The following is a 22,208-nucleotide window of genomic DNA, read 5'->3' on the forward strand; positions in this document are numbered from 1 at the left end:
AATGATTCGAGAATCAAATTAAATCACTGTCTGTCCTCTGTCCAATGCCACCGGTTTCAGGTCAAAAGGACATCGGAGCCCCCAGTTATGGCGATTTTACTCCGAGGTGCGCGGCTATTCCGAAAGTCCAGTTTTTTAGAATTCCGGATTTTCAGCCCCACTACCATGAGTTATAGAACTCTAATGAGAAAAATTTCTTGAGCAAAAATGTTTTTTTATAAGATTATAAACAAGATGTGTAAGATTAAAATGTTTTGATTTTTGAAAGTTTAATTGAAATTGAATATTTACAAAACTAGTTTGAATTTTGAAAAACCATTTTCACTTTCAAACTTGAAAAATATTTTGTCATCCAAATCAAATAAATTTTCAAAATGTTTTTAAAACTATATCTATATCACATATGTATAAAATCTATATGCTCTTGAAAATTTAAGTGGGAGGTCTCCTTGTAGACAAGCCGAAAAATAAAAGGATGTGTAATCTCAAACTTTCAAGTGTTCGAGTGAGTTGAAGTTCACACTTCCCTCACGCACTTTCCCGAAATAGAAAATAGGAAAAGATCGAGTATGTACCTTGTGCCTTTATGCACTAATACTGCTCTGAACATGAATATCTAGGATTCTCTTCTAGTTGTCCGCTCTATCGCTCTATAACTAGGAAAACCGTTTCCGAACTTATAAGCAGATGAACCGACTCCAAAAACTAAGTGGGAGGGTTATACTTGTTGTTTGTAACCCACGATCCCCAACACTAATGAAAAAAGCAATTAACCTGGGACTAAGAGCCGCTCTTTCGACCCTCTCTTAAATGGGAGTACTCCAAGGCGTTTTTGCTTCGATCATTGCTCAATGAGCTACGTCCGAGAGTGAGACAATGATGACAAGGCCTCCCCTTGGGGAATTGTTTTTCAAAGTTGATCTTTTGGACTAAGTGGTTGGTTGCACAATTAGGCTCAATCCCTAGTAATCCTCCCTTGAGGCTCTGCAAAAGGATGTGAGTGATCAAACCAATTTAAAAGGTGGCTAGTCAAAATTGATGTATTGACATCTTGGCTAAGCATTAATGATGTGTCATTTACTTATAAATGGAGATTTTTTGCATCCTTCTCTTGAGGGAGTAAATTATCGTTTGGTTTATAACACCTTTGGATTTTATCAAAGTCTTAAATGAAACTTAAATCCTAAACCTAAGACTAATCATAAATTTGTTTCAACTTACATAAGCGACATGTCTCGCAAACATCTCTCTATCATCCTTTCCTCGAACAAACTCGGAAACCAAAAACTACGTTAATTGGAAACATAACCTCGATATCATCCTTACCATTAACAAGCACAAATTGCTAATCACCAACCCTTGTCCTCAAACGAATGATGATTCGACTCAAGAGGACAAAGACGCCTTGGCAGCCTGGCTCTGCTCCGATGAGATTGTGACCTGCTATATCTTAGCATCAATGAACAATGTGTTGCAACAACAACATCGTGACATCGAGACTGCCGCCGACATGCTCAACAATCTCCATGAGATGTTTAGAGGGCAAGGACGTCAAGCAAGGCAACAAGCAGTCCGACAGTTTATGAACTATCATATGAAGTCTAGGACTCTTGTTGGAGACTTTATGATACTGATCATTAGTTTTCTGAATAAAATGGAAATCCTAGGATCTGAGATTGATGGGAAGAATGTCATAGATATGATCTTAGAAACTCTCCCGGCATCTCTTGATACCTCCAAGATGAACTATTCCATAAACAAGCTAGAGTACACTGTTACCAAGCTTATAATAGAACTTCACACTGCTGTAGGTCTCACTAAGAGAAAGAGGAATCAAGGAGAGGCACATGCTACTGAGCAAAAGGCCTCCGCCTCTGGATCTAAGAAGAGACCTCACAATGCCGATAAAAAGAACTGTCCTGCCTATCTCAAAGGAAAGGAACATAGTATTGTACTAGTTACCGAAGCATGCTTAGTAGCTGATAATATATCAACGTGGATTCTTGATTCCGCTGCTACTAACCATATTTGCTGTTCCTTGAATGGTTTCAAGAAAACCAAAAGCTTAGAGGAAGGCGAGTTCTGTTTCAAATGGGGTGATGGGAGCCTGGTCTCTGCGAAGGCTGTGGGATTCGTGACGCTGTCTTTTGAAGACCGCACTTTAAACTTGAATAATGTTTATTTTGTTCCTACCTTTGGGAAGAACTTAATATCCAATGCTCGTCTTCTTGATCAAGATTACTGTTTAAAGTTCATTAAGAATGGAATTCGTATTTCGTTTCCTGAAAATTCTTTTGTCAGTAATGCATGTATGAAGAATGCTCTTTTCTACATCCATCCCACTCAACCTTCTCTTTTAGACACCGAAATAGATAATGATCTAATTAGGAAGCCAAAGAGGATCAAACTTTCTGAATCCTCCGATCTAACAAAATCAACATACCTATGGCACTTAAGACTTGGTCATATCTGTCTAGATAGGATTAAGAGACTTGTGAGGGACGGTCCACTCCAAGCCTCTGCAATAGGTTCACTACCTACTTGTGAATCCTGCATAGAAGGAAAAATGACTAAGCGACCTTTCTCCGATAAGGGTCGAAGAGCCACTGAGTTGCTGGAACTAATACATTCTGACATATGTGGTCCGCTCATCCAACATGCACGTGGGGGATACGAATACTTCGTTACCTTAACCGATGATTACTCGCGATACGGTTTTGTCTATTTGCTCAAACACAAATCCGAGACCTTTAACGTATTTAAGGTCTTTAGGGCTTTAGTGGAAAAGCAAACTGGCAAAGTGATCAAAACCCTTCGATCTGATCGAGGTGGTGAGTATATGTTTGGAGAGTTCAATGACTTTCTTAAAGAAGAAGGTATCGCTTCTCAGCTTACCGCACCTGGCACACCTCAACAAAATGGAGTGTCAGAGAGAAGAAACCGAACTCTTATGGAGATGGTTAGATCAATGATGAGTTACTCATCACTCCCTCTTTCGTTTTGGGGATATGCCCTCGAAACAGCCGCTTATATTCTGAACCATGTTCCGTCCAAGGCGGTTCCTGGTACTCCTTATGAACGATGGACTGGCTATAAAGTGAATCTTGACCGCATCAAAATTTGGGGTTGCCCTGCACATGTGCTAAGGCAAAAGACTAGCAAGTTGTCTAGTAGGTCAGAATTGTGTATGTTCGTTGGATATCCAAAGGAAACCAAGGGTTTTACCTTCTATAGTCCCGAGGACGATAAAACTTTCGTTAGCATGAATGCTCGTTTCCTTGAGGAGGACTTTATGAAGGATGCAAAACCTAGAAGCAAAATTGTGCTTGAAGAAAAGTTGGGTGAGGAAGCTTCTACCTCATCTGTAAGAATTGTTCTTACCCCAACTGAAACACAACCTAACTCATCAGAATCTCGTCAAGTAGTACTTCGACATAGTGGGAGGGCTACTCAAAAGCCTGACAGGTACATGTCCTATGGAGACTCTCTCGTAGCCGTCTCTGACCTGGATGATCGGGTTTCCTATAGCCAAGCGATGGCTTGTTCTGAATCAAACCTTTGGCTTGACGCCATGAAAGTTGAAATGCACTCGATGTATGTCAACAATGTCTGGAAACTTGTAGACCTTCTTGAAGGGATTAAACCCGTAGGGTGTAAGTGGATATACAAGAAGAAAATGGGTCCTGATGGGAACGTCGAGACGTTCAAAGCACGACTTGTGGCGAAGGGTTATACCGAACAAGAAGGGATTGACTATGAAGAAACCTTCTCGCCAGTCGCGATGCTTAAATCCATCCGCATACTCCTATCCATAGCTGCAGCTCTCGACTATGAGATCTGGCAAATGGATGTCAAGACAGCCTTTCTGAATGGCAATCTTGACAAGCGCATTTACATGGCTCAACAAGACGGTTTCGTGGAAGAAGGTCAAGAGACCAAGGTTTGTGAGGTCCTTAAGTCCATTTATGGACTAAAGCAAGCATCTAGGTCATGGAATATTAGATTCGATGAAACTGTAAAGAGCTTCGGCTTTGAACAGTCAATAGATGAGCCATGTGTTTACAAGTTAATACACGAAGGCAAAGTTGTGTTTCTGGTACTATATGTCGATGATATACTACTAATTGGTAATGACGTGGGTAAGTTATCTGAGGTTAAGGTCTGGCTGGCAAAGCAATTCGATAAGAAGGAACTAGGAGAAGCCGCGTACATTCTGGGAATCCAAATCTTTCGAGATAGGAAAAACCGGACCCTGTCACTCTCTCAAGCATCTTATATGGATAAGGTGATGGATCGCTTCTCAATGCAAGACTCCAAGAAGGGTCAAACACCATTTATGCATGGAGTTTCACTCTCTAAGGACCAGTCTCCCAATACTTCACAAGAGATTGAAGACATGAGGAAAATTCCTTACGCCTCTGCCGTAGGAAGCCTCATGTATGTTATGCTTGGCACTAGACCTGACATCTATTTCGCCGTTGGCGTAGTTAGCCGTTTCCAATCCAACAATGGACCCGAGCACTGGATTGCTGTTAAGCATGTTCTTAAGTATCTTCGAAGAACTAGGAACTTGATGCTTACATACTCAGGTACTGACCTGACTATGACGGGATATACCGACTCCGATTTTCAAGCGGATAAGGATTCAAGGAAATCCACTTCAGGATCTGTGTTCATCCTTAATGGTGGAGCTCTTGTGTGGAGGAGCATTAAGCAATCTTGCATTGCTGACTCCACAATGGAAGAAGAATATGTGGCTGCTTGTGAAGCATCCAAAGAGGCTGTATGGCTTAGAAATAGTGGGGCCGTCGCTAACTCAAAGGAACCTCGAAGCGATAGGCGCTCTAAGCATATTGAGAGGTCATTCGAGAGATCGTGCAGCGCAGAGACGTCGAAGTGAAGAAGATCTCAAAGGTGGACAACCTAGTAGATCCATTCGCAAAGGCCCTAGCGAACAAGGTCTTCGACCAACATCGAGAGGGATTAGGCATGAAGGACTACACACATCTTCTTTGAGTCAAGTGGAAGTTTGTTGTCAATGGTGCCCACAAGAAGAGTTGTAATCTTTATATTGTACATTTGATGTAATAAAGTCTCATGAAGACTCTTGCTTGTAATTGCTTATTCATTAATAAAAAGTTAAAACGTTCATTCATTCTTCCGTATCTGTTTGAAGCTTTATGATAAAACATTAGTCTTTAGTCCATAAACAAACTAAACAACTTACGAAGAGACAAATGTAGATTTGCATGAACAAACTCTTCGTAGTTTGCTTAAAACGATATATTCGCAATCTACGGGTCAAAGGACTATTGACCTCAGTACGATTGTTAGGAGAATCTATGATGTCTGCTTATGGGGCATTGAGAGTTGGAGACTCTATAGTTCTTCTAGGTATCTTCCAAAGGTACTAAATTGACCAGTGCACTTCTAGAGACAAGATAAGAACAAATCATTTAACCTCTTATGTCTCGAAGTCACTACGTATGAATTGCATCGTGCTTACGTTAATCCTGAAATGAGACATGCCATTTCACACCTTACGTATTCTCATTTGAGAAAGTCAGAGTTCGGACTCACTATGTGATTCCGAACAAGGCCTATTGGTGAAGTACTAAGTTGTGAGAATGTCATGAGTAACTTTGTGAAGTTATCATAGGTATGGAATTCATGTACAAGATTGTTGAAATGCAATGTATATCACCTCATGCTTTGTTCCTTGGAGTGTGAATAAATGAACTGGCCAGTGTCCAAATTGAGTCTTGACTCTTTTGGATGAAACAATGTGACTTGTTAGCTCCTCGTCAGTACATTGTTTCTAACTTATTCACAAACGACATAGGAGTTGAGGAAATAACAGCTAGAAGGGTAAAATGGTAATTTTGTAAATCCCGACTAGCTGATTATATTAATGAAGGGTAAACATGATAATATTCTGTGGATCCACTCATTACAATTAGGTTGAATTCTTGAGTAGAAAATAAATTCATTTGAACCGAAAGACTTTCAGTGTCAACTCTTTAGTGGAGTCAGTTGACATTAAGCTAAACTTGGAAAAGGTTTGTGAACTTTTGAGTCCAAGTATTTTAGTTCAAGCTTTGTTCATTTAGATCCATGAGGTCACTGTCACGAATCACATCGATTAGGAATAGTTAACCTGGAAGCTAAGTCAAAACAAGAACGAAAATTGTCAAAATGGTATTTTTGTCTTTTGAGACATAGCATGAAAGGAATGTAAATAAATTTTTTGACCCGTTCATTTGATGACTTAATGTCACTCGGCCATATTAAAATAATTGGGCCTTGTGAATTAATTTCATTTCATATGAATTTTATTGAAAATTCTTAATGGGCCTTTTTCATGTTGTCATGAACAAATGAAGAACTTTCTATAAGCTCCTTCTAGAGACAGTATGGGCGCCCATAATACTTAAACCAAGAGAGAATATTATGTGCATAAATGTATCAAGATACTTGCCAAAAGAAAAAGAGGAAACAAATTTGCATGAGAATGCTTAAGGGAATTCGGCCAAGAGAGGGACAAAGGCAAGGCATGGAACAAAATAGGAAACAAATCCAAGGCTTAATGAAGCCTATGTTGGCCGAGCATCTCAAGAGAAAAAAGAGGAAATTAGCTCATTCTATAGAAGAGGAAACTACCTTATTGAAGGTGAGACCTCTCCTATAAATAGGAGCCTCATTCTTCTCATTTTTCTCATTCCAAAGTTTTAGAGATTGAGAGCTTCTCTCTCTAGACTTGGCCGATCCTCTCTCTCCCTATCTCTTCAATTTCGTTTTATTTTTTCGGCACCTAAGTCCTCATTTAACCTAGAGTTTAGCTCTGCGACTTCAAGACTCATTCTTAAGTCGTAGTGTTTAAAAGTGCCCACTCACTAATTCCTTTTATTTCGAGTGATTTAGTGATAGAAACTTTCGTGGTTGCTCGAGATGCCGAGGAAAGAAAGAGAGACGTGCTGCGAGGGAGACGAGCGTTGCAAACTTTCCAAAAGCTTCTCAAAGTTCAAGCTTCAAGAAAGGTTAGTAAACTTCTATGCTCATAATAGATTTTATTTACACGTGCCTGCTCTTTGTGTAGGTTAGTAAAAACGGTTTTACTTGTAAAAAGAAAATTTTTAAAATTCCGCCGCTTACCGCAGCGTCAAACTTTTTCGTAAACCCTAGATCAATTCCAACAGCGACTCGATCGACGGAGGTCTTTCGGAGCGAGGTGCGGGACCTTCGACGCCAGTTGGAGTCGCGCACAGAAGAAATAGGTATTCTTCAGGGCCAACTTTCATCAAGCGAAGCTGCCCGTGTTCGAGCGGAGCGTGAGCGTGATTTCTTGGCGGAGGAAGTGGCTCGGGTCACCGCGGAGAAAGCTGCAGCAGAACAGCTCGCATCCAACCTTCAAGATTATTTCGACGTTGGGGTCGAAAAGGCGAGACATGCGGCGGCGGTGGAGTGTCGGGACGCCACAGCTACAGAGAATGCTTCTCGGGGGGTCACCTTCCACTTCTTCAACTCGCTGTTCCCACCACTCAACGAAGCCGATCCCGTTGGCGACGATCCCGCTGAGTGATATATTTTCTTTATTATTTTTTCTGCTCGAGTGTTTAGCGCATGCTTTCCTTTAGGTTTTTTTTCGTTTCAGTGCACTCGTTTTAGCGCTTGCTTTCTTTTAGGTTTTTCCTTTCAGCGCACTTGTTTTAGCGCTTGCTTTCTAGGATTTTTGGGGCAGTCGCCCTTTCTTTTGTGAGACATTATTTATTTTTATGAACGTTTTTGCTTGTTGTCGGCCCGTCCGGGGTCGACAGCGCCCGTGGAGGCCCGAGGGAACCCCTCTCGGCTGACGGCTGGGCCATGGCCGAGAGGCCCAAGACCGGTCCACTCTACCGGTGCTCGGCAAGCGTCCGGGAGGTCGAGGCTCGCCCTCTCGGCCTCCACTCGGCCAGCTCTCGGCCGGTGCCCGGGAGGTCGAGGCTCGCCCTCTCGGCCTCCACTCGGCCAGCTCTTGGCCAGCGCCCGGGAGGTCGAGACTCGCCCTCTCGGCCTCCACTCGGCCAGCGCTCGGCCAGTGCCCGGGAAGTCGAGGCTCGCCCTCTCGGCCTCCACTCGGCCAGCGCTCGGGAGGTCGAGGCTCGCCCTCTCGGCCTCCACTTGGCCAGCACTCGGACGATGCTCGGGAGGTCGAGGCTCACCCTCTCGACCACCACTCGGCCGGCGCTCGGCCTACGCTCGGGAGGTTGAGGCTCGCCCCTCTCAACCTTCACTCGGCCAAGGGCTCCTCAAATCGCCCATTGGTCGCCTATAAATAAAAGGGTCCCTCCCTTGGTTCAGGTAATCCGAATTTGAGTACTGAAACCCTGTCGAACTCGTAACTCGCTCGTTTCCCTCAAGTCTCGACCCTCTAAACACTTAATCTCTTTTACCCACCTCAATCCTACTAATGTTGAGCGTCGGAGAGGTAAACAGAGGCACCCCCTCTGTTTCCCCTTTGTAGTTCACATTTTTTTCCTCCTTTTCAGGTATTGAGGCGAGACATACACTATCCGTAGCTAAGCGACGACTTGGGATACCAACACTAGTACAAAAATGGTCTTCGAAGTCACCCATATAACGTCACTGGCACATTAGAGTGACGCTTTACTTTTTTTTTTGCGTTAAAAATTGACATGGCATTTTTATGAATGTGCCACGTGTACGAATCTCGGCGTCACTATGTGCACATCCGACGCCACATTTTTTTAATCCCGCCAAAACGGGATTCAACATCACTCTTATAACATTTAACGCTATAAGATAGATGAGGATGATTCTGGTAATGACATGTGGCGGGGCATCATTCAATTTATAAGCGATGCAATAAGTAAGTAAAGTAGATGAGACACATGGCATCACATGTTTTGTAAGTGATGCAATAAGTTAAAGACATCACCTATTTTGCAATAAGTAACAGATGTGGCATCACTTGTTTTGTAAGTGATGCTTTTGAGAAATTATATATATATGTAAAGACTGCAACTTTATAAATGAGAAATTATATACATATATATATATATATATATATATATATATATATATATATGTCACAGCTGGCATTAGGACTGCAGCTTTATACATGAGTCTAAAGACTGTATCATGGCCTAGTCAAAATTTTTATTTTAAAAAAACAAATAAATCAAATATCATGGCCGACTCGTAACTGTTTTTTTAAGGCCATGCATAACTGGTTGACACATATTACTCATCCTACTCTTTTATTCTCTAAATTAAAAAAGCTCCAAAGAAATTCCTTAAAAAAAAGCACAAAAGAAACCGCTGGAGCAGACGACCGCTTCTTCAAAACCTAGGCCGTCGTCTTGATCGTCTCGATCGAGCAGCTCCTATTTTCTGACGTACGGCTGCTCATCAAATCCACGCCGCCGGCCGTTCATTCTTCTCCGATTTTTCTCTCTGTCGTCGTCACACTCAAGCCGCCATATTTTCTTCTTCTCGGTCGGGAAAACATCTATGAGTCTTCATTATTGTTTTGAGGGTTTTTTTATCCCAATTTGAAATCTTGATTTTTTTTTTTGTTTTTCATTAGTTTTCCCGCGCTCTGGTTCGCGCGCGTCTCCACGCTCTGGTTTTTCATTGTGTCACTCGATCGGACCGCTGCGCTCGGAGTCCCATCACTGGAGTCCTAGAGCGAGTATGTGCCGGTTTGTTCTTTATGATTTTTGTTCTATTGAAATTTTCATGGGTATTGCATGTTATTTTTTAGATTTTCACTGAAAATGTTTGGATTTAGAAGTACATTGCTTATTAAAAATAATGGATTTGTAAACAATGTTTGGGATTTATAGAGTACCTACTGTGTTTCTAACAATGATTTATGAAAATATGTGTTTTAAGTTATATGGGTTTATTTAGTACTATTTTTTTTTTTTTTTGTAATTTCGCATCCATGCCCTCTAAATGTATGGGTGGTGAAACATTGACCCTTTTGATTCTTATTTTTTTTAATTGACGATTTGCTCCTGAACTCTAGTTTATTCAAATAGTGATATGCTCAGTCTAAGATTTCAGTTTTGCTTATGTTCAAATGATTAGTGGAATTTTTATTTTTGTTTATCAGACTTGAGTTCAACTGAAAATTGTTTTTTGTGTGGTACTGGCTATTTTTTGTTTTTAATTCGAACTTCTTTTGTTGAATTAGGAGCCATATGTGGAAGAGGATGAAGCTCGGGTGTCGCGTCAAAAGAAGAAAAAAAAAGAGCCAACCTCATGAACTTAAAGATCGAAAGTCGCCTCGCACACCTTAATCATACAACAGTTTGAAATCATTTTATTATATATTCCGTATTTGATTTTATTATTTACAACAGGTTGACCAGAACCTGGTTGTGGATGGTGGGGGCATCTGGTTCACGTATATGGTGGGGCCAGCTTCATCTTGGTCATGTAATCTCACTCCAGGTGCGTAGTCCGAAATTGTTCGTGTTGCATGAAATGCATTGTTTCTTTTCCAGGTTTTCATCGAGTTTCTAGTAGCAAACAAAAGTGTAGTGTGCAATGCATTATCAATTATTTCATTTTTTGTTATGAAGGTCAAACCAAGACTTGACTACCTAGGCCAGGCTACTCTTGAACTGTTGAAGTGGAAGGTGTTCTGGGAAACTCATCTACAAGAGGTTTAATCCATTATTTATCTCGACCAGTCATTCAAACTAGCAAACAGGGAACCTTTATATACGGATGAGTACTCTTGAGTTTCATGGACCAGAAACTGAATTTTGTAGCTCTTTAGTCATCATGTCTTTATCTTTTGACTATGCTTGTTTATGGGGGCTGGGGCTCTAATACAGGCACATCTTCATTCTTTCACCTATGATTCAGTGTTCATATTGATAAATATGTATGTATGAAACGAAATTATTAAGATTTATATGTCTTGTTTATAAGGTTTTCTGCACGTCTAGAAATGTTCGTCCATCTTCTCACTTATGGTAAGTAATGTCCATCTACAACCAAGCGATTTCTCTGATATAAAAGATCGTGTTATTATTCAAACACATTAGCTTTTATGAGCCAACCTCATATCTGTTATTTCGTATTTGCTTTAAAATAAGTGATATAAAAGACTATTATTTGCTTAAAACCAAACTCATTGCGACTGTTTTTTTTTGTGCGTACTTATTTGGAATCAATTGCTACAGGTTTTTATTGGCAAATCGAAATTATTTATCAATTAAAAAAAAGATTACCTAAGCCATCACCTGAAAAACAAGTGACGTCCAGCTCTATAGCATCACTTTTTATTGCCTAAGCCATCACCAGAAAAACAAGTGACGCCCAACTCTATAACATCACTTTTTAAATAAAGCATCACTTGAAAAACAAGTGACGCAGAGCTCTATACCATCACTTTTCAACAAGCGACGCCTCACCCAATCCAACGCCAAATCCAACGTGGATCCACGTGGAACGTCGCTTCTAAATAAGTGACGCTTTAGAGAAAGAGCGTCGGCCGATATAATGGCACACCAAAAGTGACGTAAATCTCCTATAGCATCACTTTTTGAGCGCCGTAAATGACCCGTTATGTAGTAGTGCAAGTCCGACACGCTCGAGCCCGAACGCGACCACTTGGTTCGGCCTTGGGTCGAACAGTTTGGGGCTCCTAAATAGTTGTCCGAAAACGAGCGACAACATTTTGGCGCTAGAAGGAGGGGTCGAACCTCCGACGTTAGCAACGCTCTCCCTTCCATGCCTCTTTCCGACTACATCTACGACTCTCGAGAGATGAGTCAAGTTCCCGCTGCATCCGTAGGCACTCGAGCGACGAGCTCGAGGTACGGCCTTCGAAGCCTCACACACCGTCTAGGTGGGCAACCTCGTGACAACGAGAGCCAGCCCCGAGACTCGGCGAATGACCTTGAGGCCGCGCTCCGAGAGGACACGGCTCAAAGGTTCGCCGAGCTCCTAGACCGTCCCGGCGTCGACGGCACACTCATCGCCGACCTCCTCGGCTACGACGTCGACGATAGGTCCGCCCGAGGGGACTCCGACCGCGACTATGTGGGGGAGTCAAGAACCGACGAGGCAACGCCAAATCTCGCCACGTCATGGTCCGAGAGGACGAATGACAACTTGGCCGGAACGTCGCATCCGACATGGCAGTAGGCACAGTCACACTCCCGAGGACTTGCCACCTCGGTTTCAAGAGGCGGCCAGACACGGCCCCTCGTCGAGGAGAGAGCGACCTTGGGGGACGATGGGGCCAATAGCCGTAGCGCCAACCGGACAGTCCGGCCAAGAGCGGCCTAGCCCCGCCAAGCGTCGAGCGTGGATCTTAGAGAGCACCTAACGGCGCAGAGAAACTCCCGAGGGGAGGACCTCCGCCAAAGGCTCAACTCTCGGCGGGACGCACTCCCCGCCACGACTCTCGGCCGACCGCAGGCCAACACCGGGGACCAAGCGCCAACAGGTGACTCCCGCGGTCCCGGCGGTCAGCCCAACTAATGGGCTCGACATGGTGACGATGATTCAGAGCCTCCAAAACCAAATCATCGAAATGAGGGAATCGGGGAGGCAAAGGCCGTATGGAGGGATCCAGGAGTCATACTCACCCTTCGCCGCTCAAATCCACGCGCAACCTTGCGTTGGGAACTTCAAACTTCCACATCCAGCACTACGAGATGTGGATGACGATGCAGGGACAAACGGACGCCACCCTGTGTCAAGCCTTCAGCCTGACCCTTACAGAGTCGGGATTTGAATGGTTCCAATTTTGAGACCAGGGAGCATCTCGTCCTTTCGGGCCTTGTGAGAGGCCTTCCTTGCTTGTTTCGCGACTCTCGTGGCGCAAAAGAAGTCGAAAACCTACCTCCTATCTATCCGGCAGGGGAAAGACGAGAGTTTGAGACAATACCTCGCGTGCTTCACCGAGGAGTGTCACAATGTCGAAGGGTTCGACAACAAGGATGCCATCACGGCGATCACCGAGGGGGCTCGCACGAGCGACTTCCTGAAGTCTATTGTCGGAAAGGTCCCGCGGGATATGGCGGAGCTGATGTCGACCCCGATCTCGACCCTAGTCTTCGGCTTCTTCGGGGAGAGGGTCATGACGGAGGGCACCATCGACCTCCCGGTCATCTTCGGGACACCGGGGGGGATCGAGGTCACCCACATCGTGTCATTCCTGGTTGTGGACCAGCCCTCGGCATACAATATCATCATCGGCCGCCCGACTCTCAATCGGTTGAACGCCATAACGTCCACTTATCATCTGATGATGAAGTTACGACCGAGAAGGGGATTGCCATACTGTTGGGAGACCAATCAATGGCAAGGATGTGCTACATCCAAGGCGTGGACGGGAAAGGAAAAGGAAAGATGGTGAGCACCATCTTCCATCTCGGGGACAAGCTCCCATGCAAGATAGAGGAAGGGGGCACCTTCGGAGAACTGGACCAGAGGGATGATGTCGAGCGTCGGAAGGTGGAAACGCTGGACGACCTCGTTCCCGTCGTGTTGGACGACCACAAGCCTGACCAAGTAGTCAAGGTAGGCGCCCTACTCCTTTCCGAAATCCGAATCCAGCTCTCTGCCTTCCACCGCGAGTTCAAAGACGTCTTCGCGTGGATACATGCCAACATTCCGGGGATCGACCCCGAGATAATGGTTCACCGGCTCAACGACAACAAGAGAGTGACTGAGTGCGTCCAACAGCGGCGGGCGTTCAGTGGAGAGAGGTACCAAGCCATTGGTGAAGAAGTTGACAAACTTTTCGCCGCCAACTTCATCAGGGAGGCGGAACACCCCAAATGGGTGTCCAATGTTGTGATGATCAAGGGATGATACTCCATGCCCCTTCTCTGATGCCTGACCGAAGTCGAGGCAAAGAAACCGCTCCGCGAGGTACACGAAAGCGTGTGCGGAAACCATGCCGCCAGACAATCTTTGGCACTGTAACTACTAAGGCTCGGATATTTTTGGCCGACATTGAAAAACGACTCCCATGAATGGGACAAAAAATGCGACAAATTCCAAAGGTTCACCCACGTCCCATGCCAAGCGCGGACCCCGTTGTGACCGATCATTGTGCCTCTACCCTTCGCAAAATGGGGAATCGATCTCATCGGTGAGCTGCCTACGGGCCTGGGGCAGTACAAGCATGCAATCGTGGCTATCGATTACTTCACGAAGTGGGTAGAGGCCGAACCGTTGGCGAAGATCACTGAGGCGAACACGACGAGCTTCATCTGGAAGAATATTGTCTACCGCTTCGGGATCCTCGCGTCAATTGTGACCGACAATGGAAAGCAATTCGACAATGCGCGCCTCCCGGACATGTGCGAACAACTGGGCATCATCAAGACTTTCTCTTCTCCCCGCCATCCTCAAGCCAACGCTCAGGTCGAGGCGGTCAACAAGACAATCAAAGAGAACCTGAAGAAGAAGATGGAAGAAAGAAAGGGGGATTGGGCCGATGAGCTTCCCATGGTCACTGACTCCACTAAAGAGCTGACACTGAAAAACTCTCGGTTCAAATCAATTTATTTTCTACTCAAGAATTCGACCTAATTATGATGAGCGGATCCACTGAATATTATCTATGTTTACCCTTCATGAATGTCATCGGCTAGTCGGGATTTAGTAAATTACCATTTTACCCTTCTAGCTGTTATTTCCTCAACTCCTTTGTCGCTTGTGAATAAGTTAGAAACAATGTATTGACGAGGAGCTAACAAGTCACATTGTTTAATCCAAAAGAGTCAGGACTCAATTTGGACACTGGCCAGTTCATTTATTCACACTCCAAGGAACAAAGCATGAGGTGACATACATTGCATTTCAGCAATCTTGTACATGAATTCCATATCTATGAGAACTTCACAAAGTTACTCATGACAGATTCGCAACTTAGTACTTCACCAATAGGCCTTGTTCGGAATCACATAGTGAGTCCGAACTTTGACTTTCTCAAATGAGAATACTAAGGTGTGAAATGGCATGTCTCATTTCAGGATTAAGGTAAGCATGATGCAATTCATACATAGTGACTTCGAGACATAAGAGGTTAAATGGTTTGTTCTTATATTTTCTCTAGAAGTGCACTGGTCAATTCAGTACCTTCGGAAGATACCTAGAAGAACTATAGAGTCCCCAACTCTCAATGCCTCATAACAAGACATCATAGATTCTTCTAACAATCATACTGAGGTCAATAGTCCTTTGACCCTAAGATTGCGAATATATCGTTTTAAGCAAACTACGAAGAGTTTGTTCATGCAAATCTACATTTGTCTGTTCGTAAGTTGTTAAGTTTGTTTATGGACTAAAAGACTAAGGTTTTATCATAAAGCTTCAAACAAAGAAAGAATGAATGAACGTTTCAACTTTATTAATGAATGAATAGGCAATTACAAGCAAGAGTCTTCATGAGACTTTATTACATCAAATGTACATAATAAAGATTACAACTCTTCTTGTGGGCACCATTGACAACAGCGAGGGCATCGCACAAAGGATGTATAGGGTCGGAGGTCCGGTGCGCGGATCCGACTTGTTGATGGTTCGCCACCTCTCGGCCTGTGAAACATGGAGTCGCGCGAGTGCGTCGCTCGAAAAATGTGTACCTGTTATCCTCATTATCCCCCCGAGTCTCTTGTGTTCTCATAGAGGTGACTAGAAATTATAATAATATAGGATAAACGTTTCGAAGTGAAATGTAATTCAATTATCGTGTCGAAATAGTAAAAAATTACATTCCCAGGCCTTTGGCCTTATTTGAAACTTGAAATTGTCTCTTGCTGAAATTGAAAATAAGATGAAAACAACAAAACATGGGGAAATCGAGAACGGGCTTCTTATTGGTAATACTACCGTAGGTGCTCCGCGTTCCACGAGTGTTTGAACACGAGTCCCTCCAGGTTCTCGAGTTCGTACATGCCATTGTGAATGGCTCGGCGCACGTGATACGGGCCTTCCTAAATGGGGCCCAAAACTCCTACTCCTTGCACCTTGGTGTTTTGGAACACCCTTCTAAGGACGAGGCTTTTGTCGGCGAACTTCCGCAGCTTGACCTTGGAATTGTAGTACTTCTCGACCTTTCTCTTCTACGCGGCAAGGCGAGAGAGTGCGTCCGCCCTCTTTTCGTCTATGAGCTCCAGCTCGAGCCTGATTGCGTCGTCGTTGGCGGCTTCTTCATACTCCTCGATGCGCAAGGTTGGCAGCTTGATCTTGACAGGTACCACGGCCTTGACGCCGAATGCGAGAGCGAAAGGGGTTTCGCCGGTCGCATTTCGCGCGGTGTTGGCATTAAGCTAAACTTGGAAAAGGTTTGTGAACTTTTGAGTCCAAATGTTTAGCTCAAGCTTTGTTCATTTGGGTCCATGAGGTCACTGTCACGAATCACATCGATATGAATAGTTAAACTGGAAGCTAAGTCAAAACAAGAACGAAAATAGTTAAAAGGGTTTTTTTGTCTTTTGAGACAAAGGATGAAATGAATGTCAATAAATTTTTTGACAAGTTCATTTGATGACTTAATGTCACTCGGCCATGACTTGATCATTGGGCCTTGTGAATTAATTTCATTTCATAAGAATTTTATTGAAAATTCTAAATGGGCCTTTTCTTATGTTGTCATGAACAAGTGAAGAAAATTCTAGAAGCCTTTTTCTAGACATAATAGGCGGCCACTACCCAAAGAGAAAGGGAAATTATTTTGTGCATAAATGTATTTAGATACTTGCCAAAAAGAAAAAGAGGAAACAAATTTGCACAAGGTATTTCGGCCAAGAGAGTAATAGGCAAGCCAAGGAACAAAAAAGGAAACAAATCCTAGCCTTCTAGAAGGCTGCCTTGGGCGCCCAAATGGAATAAGAAATAAGGGTTATTTTGCTCATGAATATGTGATATTCTATAGAAGAGGAAACTACCTTATTGAAGGTAAGACCTCTCCTATAAATAGGAGCCTCATTCTTCTCATTCCATTCATTCCACACAAGTCAGAGATTGAGAGACTCTCTCTCTAGACATTGTGGCCGAAAATCCTCTCTCCCTCTCTCTAGTTTATTTTCGATTTTTTCTTGTCTTGGCACCTAGGTCCTCACTCGACCTAGTGTTTAGCTCTGCGACTTCGAGACTCGTTCTTAAGTCGTAGTGTTTAAAAGTGCCCACTCACTGATTCCTTCTTTTCGAGTGATTTAGTGATAGAAACTTTCGTGGTTGCTCGAGGTGCCGAGGAAAGAAAGAGAGACGTGCTGCGAGGGGAGACGAGCGTTGCAAACTTTCCAAAAGCTTCTTCAAAGTTCAAGCTTCAAGAAAGGTTAGTAAACTTCTAGCTCATATTAGTTTTTAATTACATGTACTTGCTCTTTGTCTAGGTTAGTAAAAACTGTTTTTACTTGTAAAGAAATTTTTTAAAATTCCGCCGCTTCTCGAAGCGTTTAATCTTTTTCTTAAACCCTAGATCAATTCCAACAAATGGTATCAGAGCTATGGTCAAAGATTAGCATGTACATGTTTTTAAAATTATGAGCTTGAAAATCGTTTTCGAAAGTTTACTAATTTTGTGACAAGTTAGAATTGTAATCTTAGATTTTTTTTTTAATTTAATGCTCTTGTCTTTAAATTAAAAAGCATGTTGATTTTCTATGAGTTTGGGATGTTTTTAAAACACATTAGAATCAGTTCTAAAAGTTTTTAATTTTTTTATATTGAAAAACGTGTTTTAAAGGTTTGAGAAATTTCGAGTAAAATTTTGTGACTAGTTTTGATATCTTGCTAGTTTCTTATTTTTACTTGAATCGTTTTATGCTTGTTGTTTTTTCTTTTATTCTATGTTTTTACCCTGCTAATAAAACACAAATAAAAGCTTTAACAACCTTCATAAAACGTTCCGTTACACTTGATTCTTTTTCGCACCTAAAAAGGACCAAGCTTTAATTTATTTCTTTTTCTTCGAGCTGGAGTAAACCCGCATTAAAAGTAGCATAACTCTCTGCTCAGAAATCGAAATTTAATGATTCCTAAATTAAATTAAATCTATGTCTGTCCTCTGTCCAATGCCACCGGTTTCGGCTCAAAAGGACATCGGAGCCGCCAGATATGGCGATTTTACTCCGAGGTGCGCGGCTGTCTGAAACTCCAGTTTTTTAGAAATCCGGATTTTCAAACCCCACTACCATTAGTTATAGAACTCTAATGAGAAAATTTTCTTGAGCAAAAATGTTTTTCATATGATTATAAACATGATGTGTAAGATTAAAATGTTTTGATTTTTGAAAGTTTAATTGAAATTGAATTTTTACAAAACTAGTTTGAATTTTGAAAAACCGTTTTCACTTTCAAACTTGAAAAATATTTTGTCATCCAAATCAAATAAATTTTCAAAATGTTTTCAAAACTATATCTATATCACATATGTTCAAAATCTATATGCTCTTGAAAATTTGAGTGGGAGGTCTCCTTGTAGACAAGCCGAAAAATAAAAAGATGTGTAATCTCAAACTTTCAAGTGTTCGAGTGAGTTGAAGTTCACACTTCCCTCACGCACTTTCCCGAAATAGAAAATAGGAAAAGATCGAGTATGTACCTTGTGCCTTTATGCACTAATACTGCTCTGAACATGTCGATCTAGGATTCTCTTCTAGTTGTCCGCTCTGTCGCTCTCTAACTAGGAAATCTGTTTCCGAACTTATAAGAGTCGATGAACCAACTCCAAAAACTAAGTGGGAGGGTTATATTCGTTGTTTGTAACCCACGATCCCCAACACTACTGAAAGATGCAATAACGTGGGACTAAGAGCCGCTTTTGCGACCCTCACTTAAATGTGAGTACTCCAAGGCGTTATTGCTTCGATCATTGCTCAATGAGCTACGTCCGAGAGTGATGCAATGATGACAAGGCCTCCCCTTGGGGGATTGTTTTTCAAAGCTGATCTTTTGGACTAAGTGGTTGGTTACACACTTAGGCTCAATCCCTAGTAATCCTCCCTTGAGGCTCTGCGAAAGGATATGAGTGATCAAACCAATTTACAAGGTGGCTAGTCAAAGCTGATGTATTGACATCTTGGCTAAGCATTAATGATGTGTCATTTACTTATAAAATGAGATTTTTTGCGGCCTTCTCTTGAGGGAGTAAATTATCGTTTGGTTTATAACACCTTTGGATTTTATAAAAGTCTTAATAAAACTTAAATCCTAAACCAAAGACTAATCATAAACTTGTTTCAACTTTTATAGGCAATATGTCTCTCAACCCTCTCTCAACCATTCTTTCCTCGAATAAACTCGAAGGCGACAATTACGTCGACTGGAAACGTAACCTCGACATAGTCCTTACTGTCGACAAACACAAATGGGTTCTAACCACCCCCTGTCCTCAAACGAATGATGATTCGACGCAAGAGGAGAAAGACGCCCTGACGGTCTGACTTCGATCCGATGAGATTGCGAGATGCTATATTTTGGCATCGATGAACAATGTGTTGCAACAACAACATCGTGATTACGAAACTGCCACCGATATGCTCTACAATCTCCATGAGATGTTTGGAGGGCAAGGACGTCAAGCTAGGCAACAAGCGGTCCGACAATTCATGAACTGTCGTATGAAGGCTGGAACTCCCGTTAGAGATCATATGATGCTGATCATTAGCTATCTCAACGAGATAGAGAGCCTTGGATCTGAGATTGATGGGGACACTAAAATAGATATGATCTTGGAAACTCTCCCCGAAACCTTTGATACCTTCAAGTTGAATTATTCCATGAACAAGCTAGAGTACACTGTTACCGAGCTCATGAAGGAACTTCAAACCGCTGAGGCACTCACTAAGAAAAAGAGGGCTCAAGGAGAAGTACATGCTACTGCCTCCACCTCTGGATCTAAGAAGAGACCTCGCAATGCCGAGAAGAAGAACCAACCTAAGGTTCAAACGAAGAAGAAACCGAACTCTTATGGAGATGGTTAGATCAATGATGAGTTACTCATCACTCCCGCTTTCCTTTTGGGGATATGCCCTTGAAACAGCCGCCTATATTCTGAACCAAGTTCTGTCCAAAACGGTTCCTGGTACTCCTTATGAACGATGGACTGGCCGTAAAGTGAATCTTGGCCGCATCCGAATTTGGGGTTGCCCTGCACACGTGCTGAGGCAAAAGACTAGCAAGTTGGCTAGTAGGTCAGAATTGTGCCTGTTTGTGGGATATCCAAACGAAACCAAAGGTTTTACTTTCTATAGTCCCGAGGATGATAAGACTTTCGTTAGCACGAATGCTCGTTTCCTCGAGGAGGACTTTATGAAAGATGCAAAACCTAGAAGCAAAATTGTGCTTGAAGAAAAGTTGGGTGAGGAAGCTTCTACCTCATCTGTAAGAACTGTTCTTACCCCAACTGAAACACAACCTAACTCATCAGAATCTCGTCAAGTAGTACTTCGATGTAGTGGGAGGGCTACTCAAAAGCCTGACAGGTACATGTCTTATGGAGACTCTCTTGTAGCCGTCTCCGACATGGATGACTCTGTTTCCTATAGCCAAGCGATGGCTTGTTCTGAATCAAACCTTTGGCTTGACGCCATGAAAGTTGAAATGCACTCGATGTATGTCAACAAAGTCTGGGAACTTGTAGACCTTCCTGAAGGGATTAAACCCGTAGGGTGTAAGTGGATATACAAGAAGAAAAGGGGTCCTGATGGGAACGTCGAGACGTTCAAAGCACGACTTGTGGCGAAGGGTTATACCGAACAAGAAGGGATTGACTATGAAGAAACCTTCTCGCCAGTCGCGATGCTTAAATCCATCCGCATACTCCTATCCATAGCTGCAGCTCTCGACTATGAGATCTGGCAAATGGATGTCAAGACAGCCTTTCTGAATGGCAATCTTGACGAGCGCATTTACATGGCTCAACCAGACGGTTTCGTGGATAAAGGTCAAGAGACCAAGGTTTGTGAGTTGCTTAAATCCATTTATGGACTAAAGCAAGCATCTAGGTCATGGAATATTAGATTCGATGAAACTGTAAAGAGCTTTGGCTTTGAACAGTCAATAGATGAGCCTTATGTTTACAAGTTAATACACGAAGGCAAGGTTGTGTTTCTGGTACTATATGTCGATGATATACTACTCATTGGTAATGACGTGGGTAAGTTATCTGAGGTTAAGGTTTGGCTGGCAAAGTAATTCGATATGAAGGATCTAGGAGAAGCAGAATACATTCTGGGAATCCAAATCTTTCGAGATAGGAAAAACCGGACCCTGTCGCTCTCTCAAGCATCTTATATTGATAAGGTGATGGATCGCTTCTCGATGCAAGACTGCAAGAGGGGTCAAACACCCTTTAGGCATGGAGTTTCACTCTCTAAGGACCAGTCTCCCAAGACTGCACAAGAGATTGAAGACATGAGGAAATTTCCTTATGCCTCTGCCGTAGGAAGCCTCATGTATGCTATGCTTTGCACAAGACCTGACATCTGTTTCGCCGTTGGCGTAGTTAGCCGTTTCCAATCCAACCCTGGACCCGAGCACTGGATTGCTGTTAAGCATGTTCTTAAGTATCTTCGAAGAACTAGGAACTTGATGCTTACATACTCAGGTACTGACCTGACTATGACGAGATATATTGACTCCGATTTTCAAGCGGATAAGGATTCCAGGAAGTCCACTTCGGGATCTGTGTTCATCCTTAATGGTGGAGCTGTTGTGTGGAGAAGTATTAAGCAATCTTGCATTGCTGACTCCAAAATGGAAGCAGAATATGTGGCTGCTTGTGAAGCATCCAAAGAGGCTGTATGGCTTAGAAAATTCCTTAAGTATTTGGAAGTTGTTCGAAACGTCGACGAGCCCATGACCATTTATTGTGATAATAGTGGGGCTGTCGCTAACTCAAAGGAACGTAGAAGCCATAAGCGCTCTAAGCATATTGAGAGGAAATACAATTTGATTCGAGAGATCGTGCAGCGCGGAGGCGTGGAAGTGAAGAAGATCTCAACGGTGGACAACCTAGCAGATCCATTCACCAAGGCCCTAGCGAACAAGGTCTTCGACCAACATCGTGAGGGATTAGGCATGAAAGACTACACTCATCTTCTTTGAGTCAAGTGGGAGTTTGTTGTCAATGGTGCCCACAAGAAGAGTTGTAATCTTTATTTTGTACATTTGATGTAATAAAGTCTCATGAAGACTCTTGCTTGTAATTGCCTATTCATTCA

This window comes from Urtica dioica, chromosome 8 (assembly GCF_054948205.1).
Source record: "Urtica dioica subsp. dioica isolate 48M chromosome 8, U.dioica_male_clone48M_v1_H2, whole genome shotgun sequence".
In the NCBI taxonomy this organism is placed as follows: Eukaryota; Viridiplantae; Streptophyta; class Magnoliopsida; order Rosales; family Urticaceae; genus Urtica; species Urtica dioica.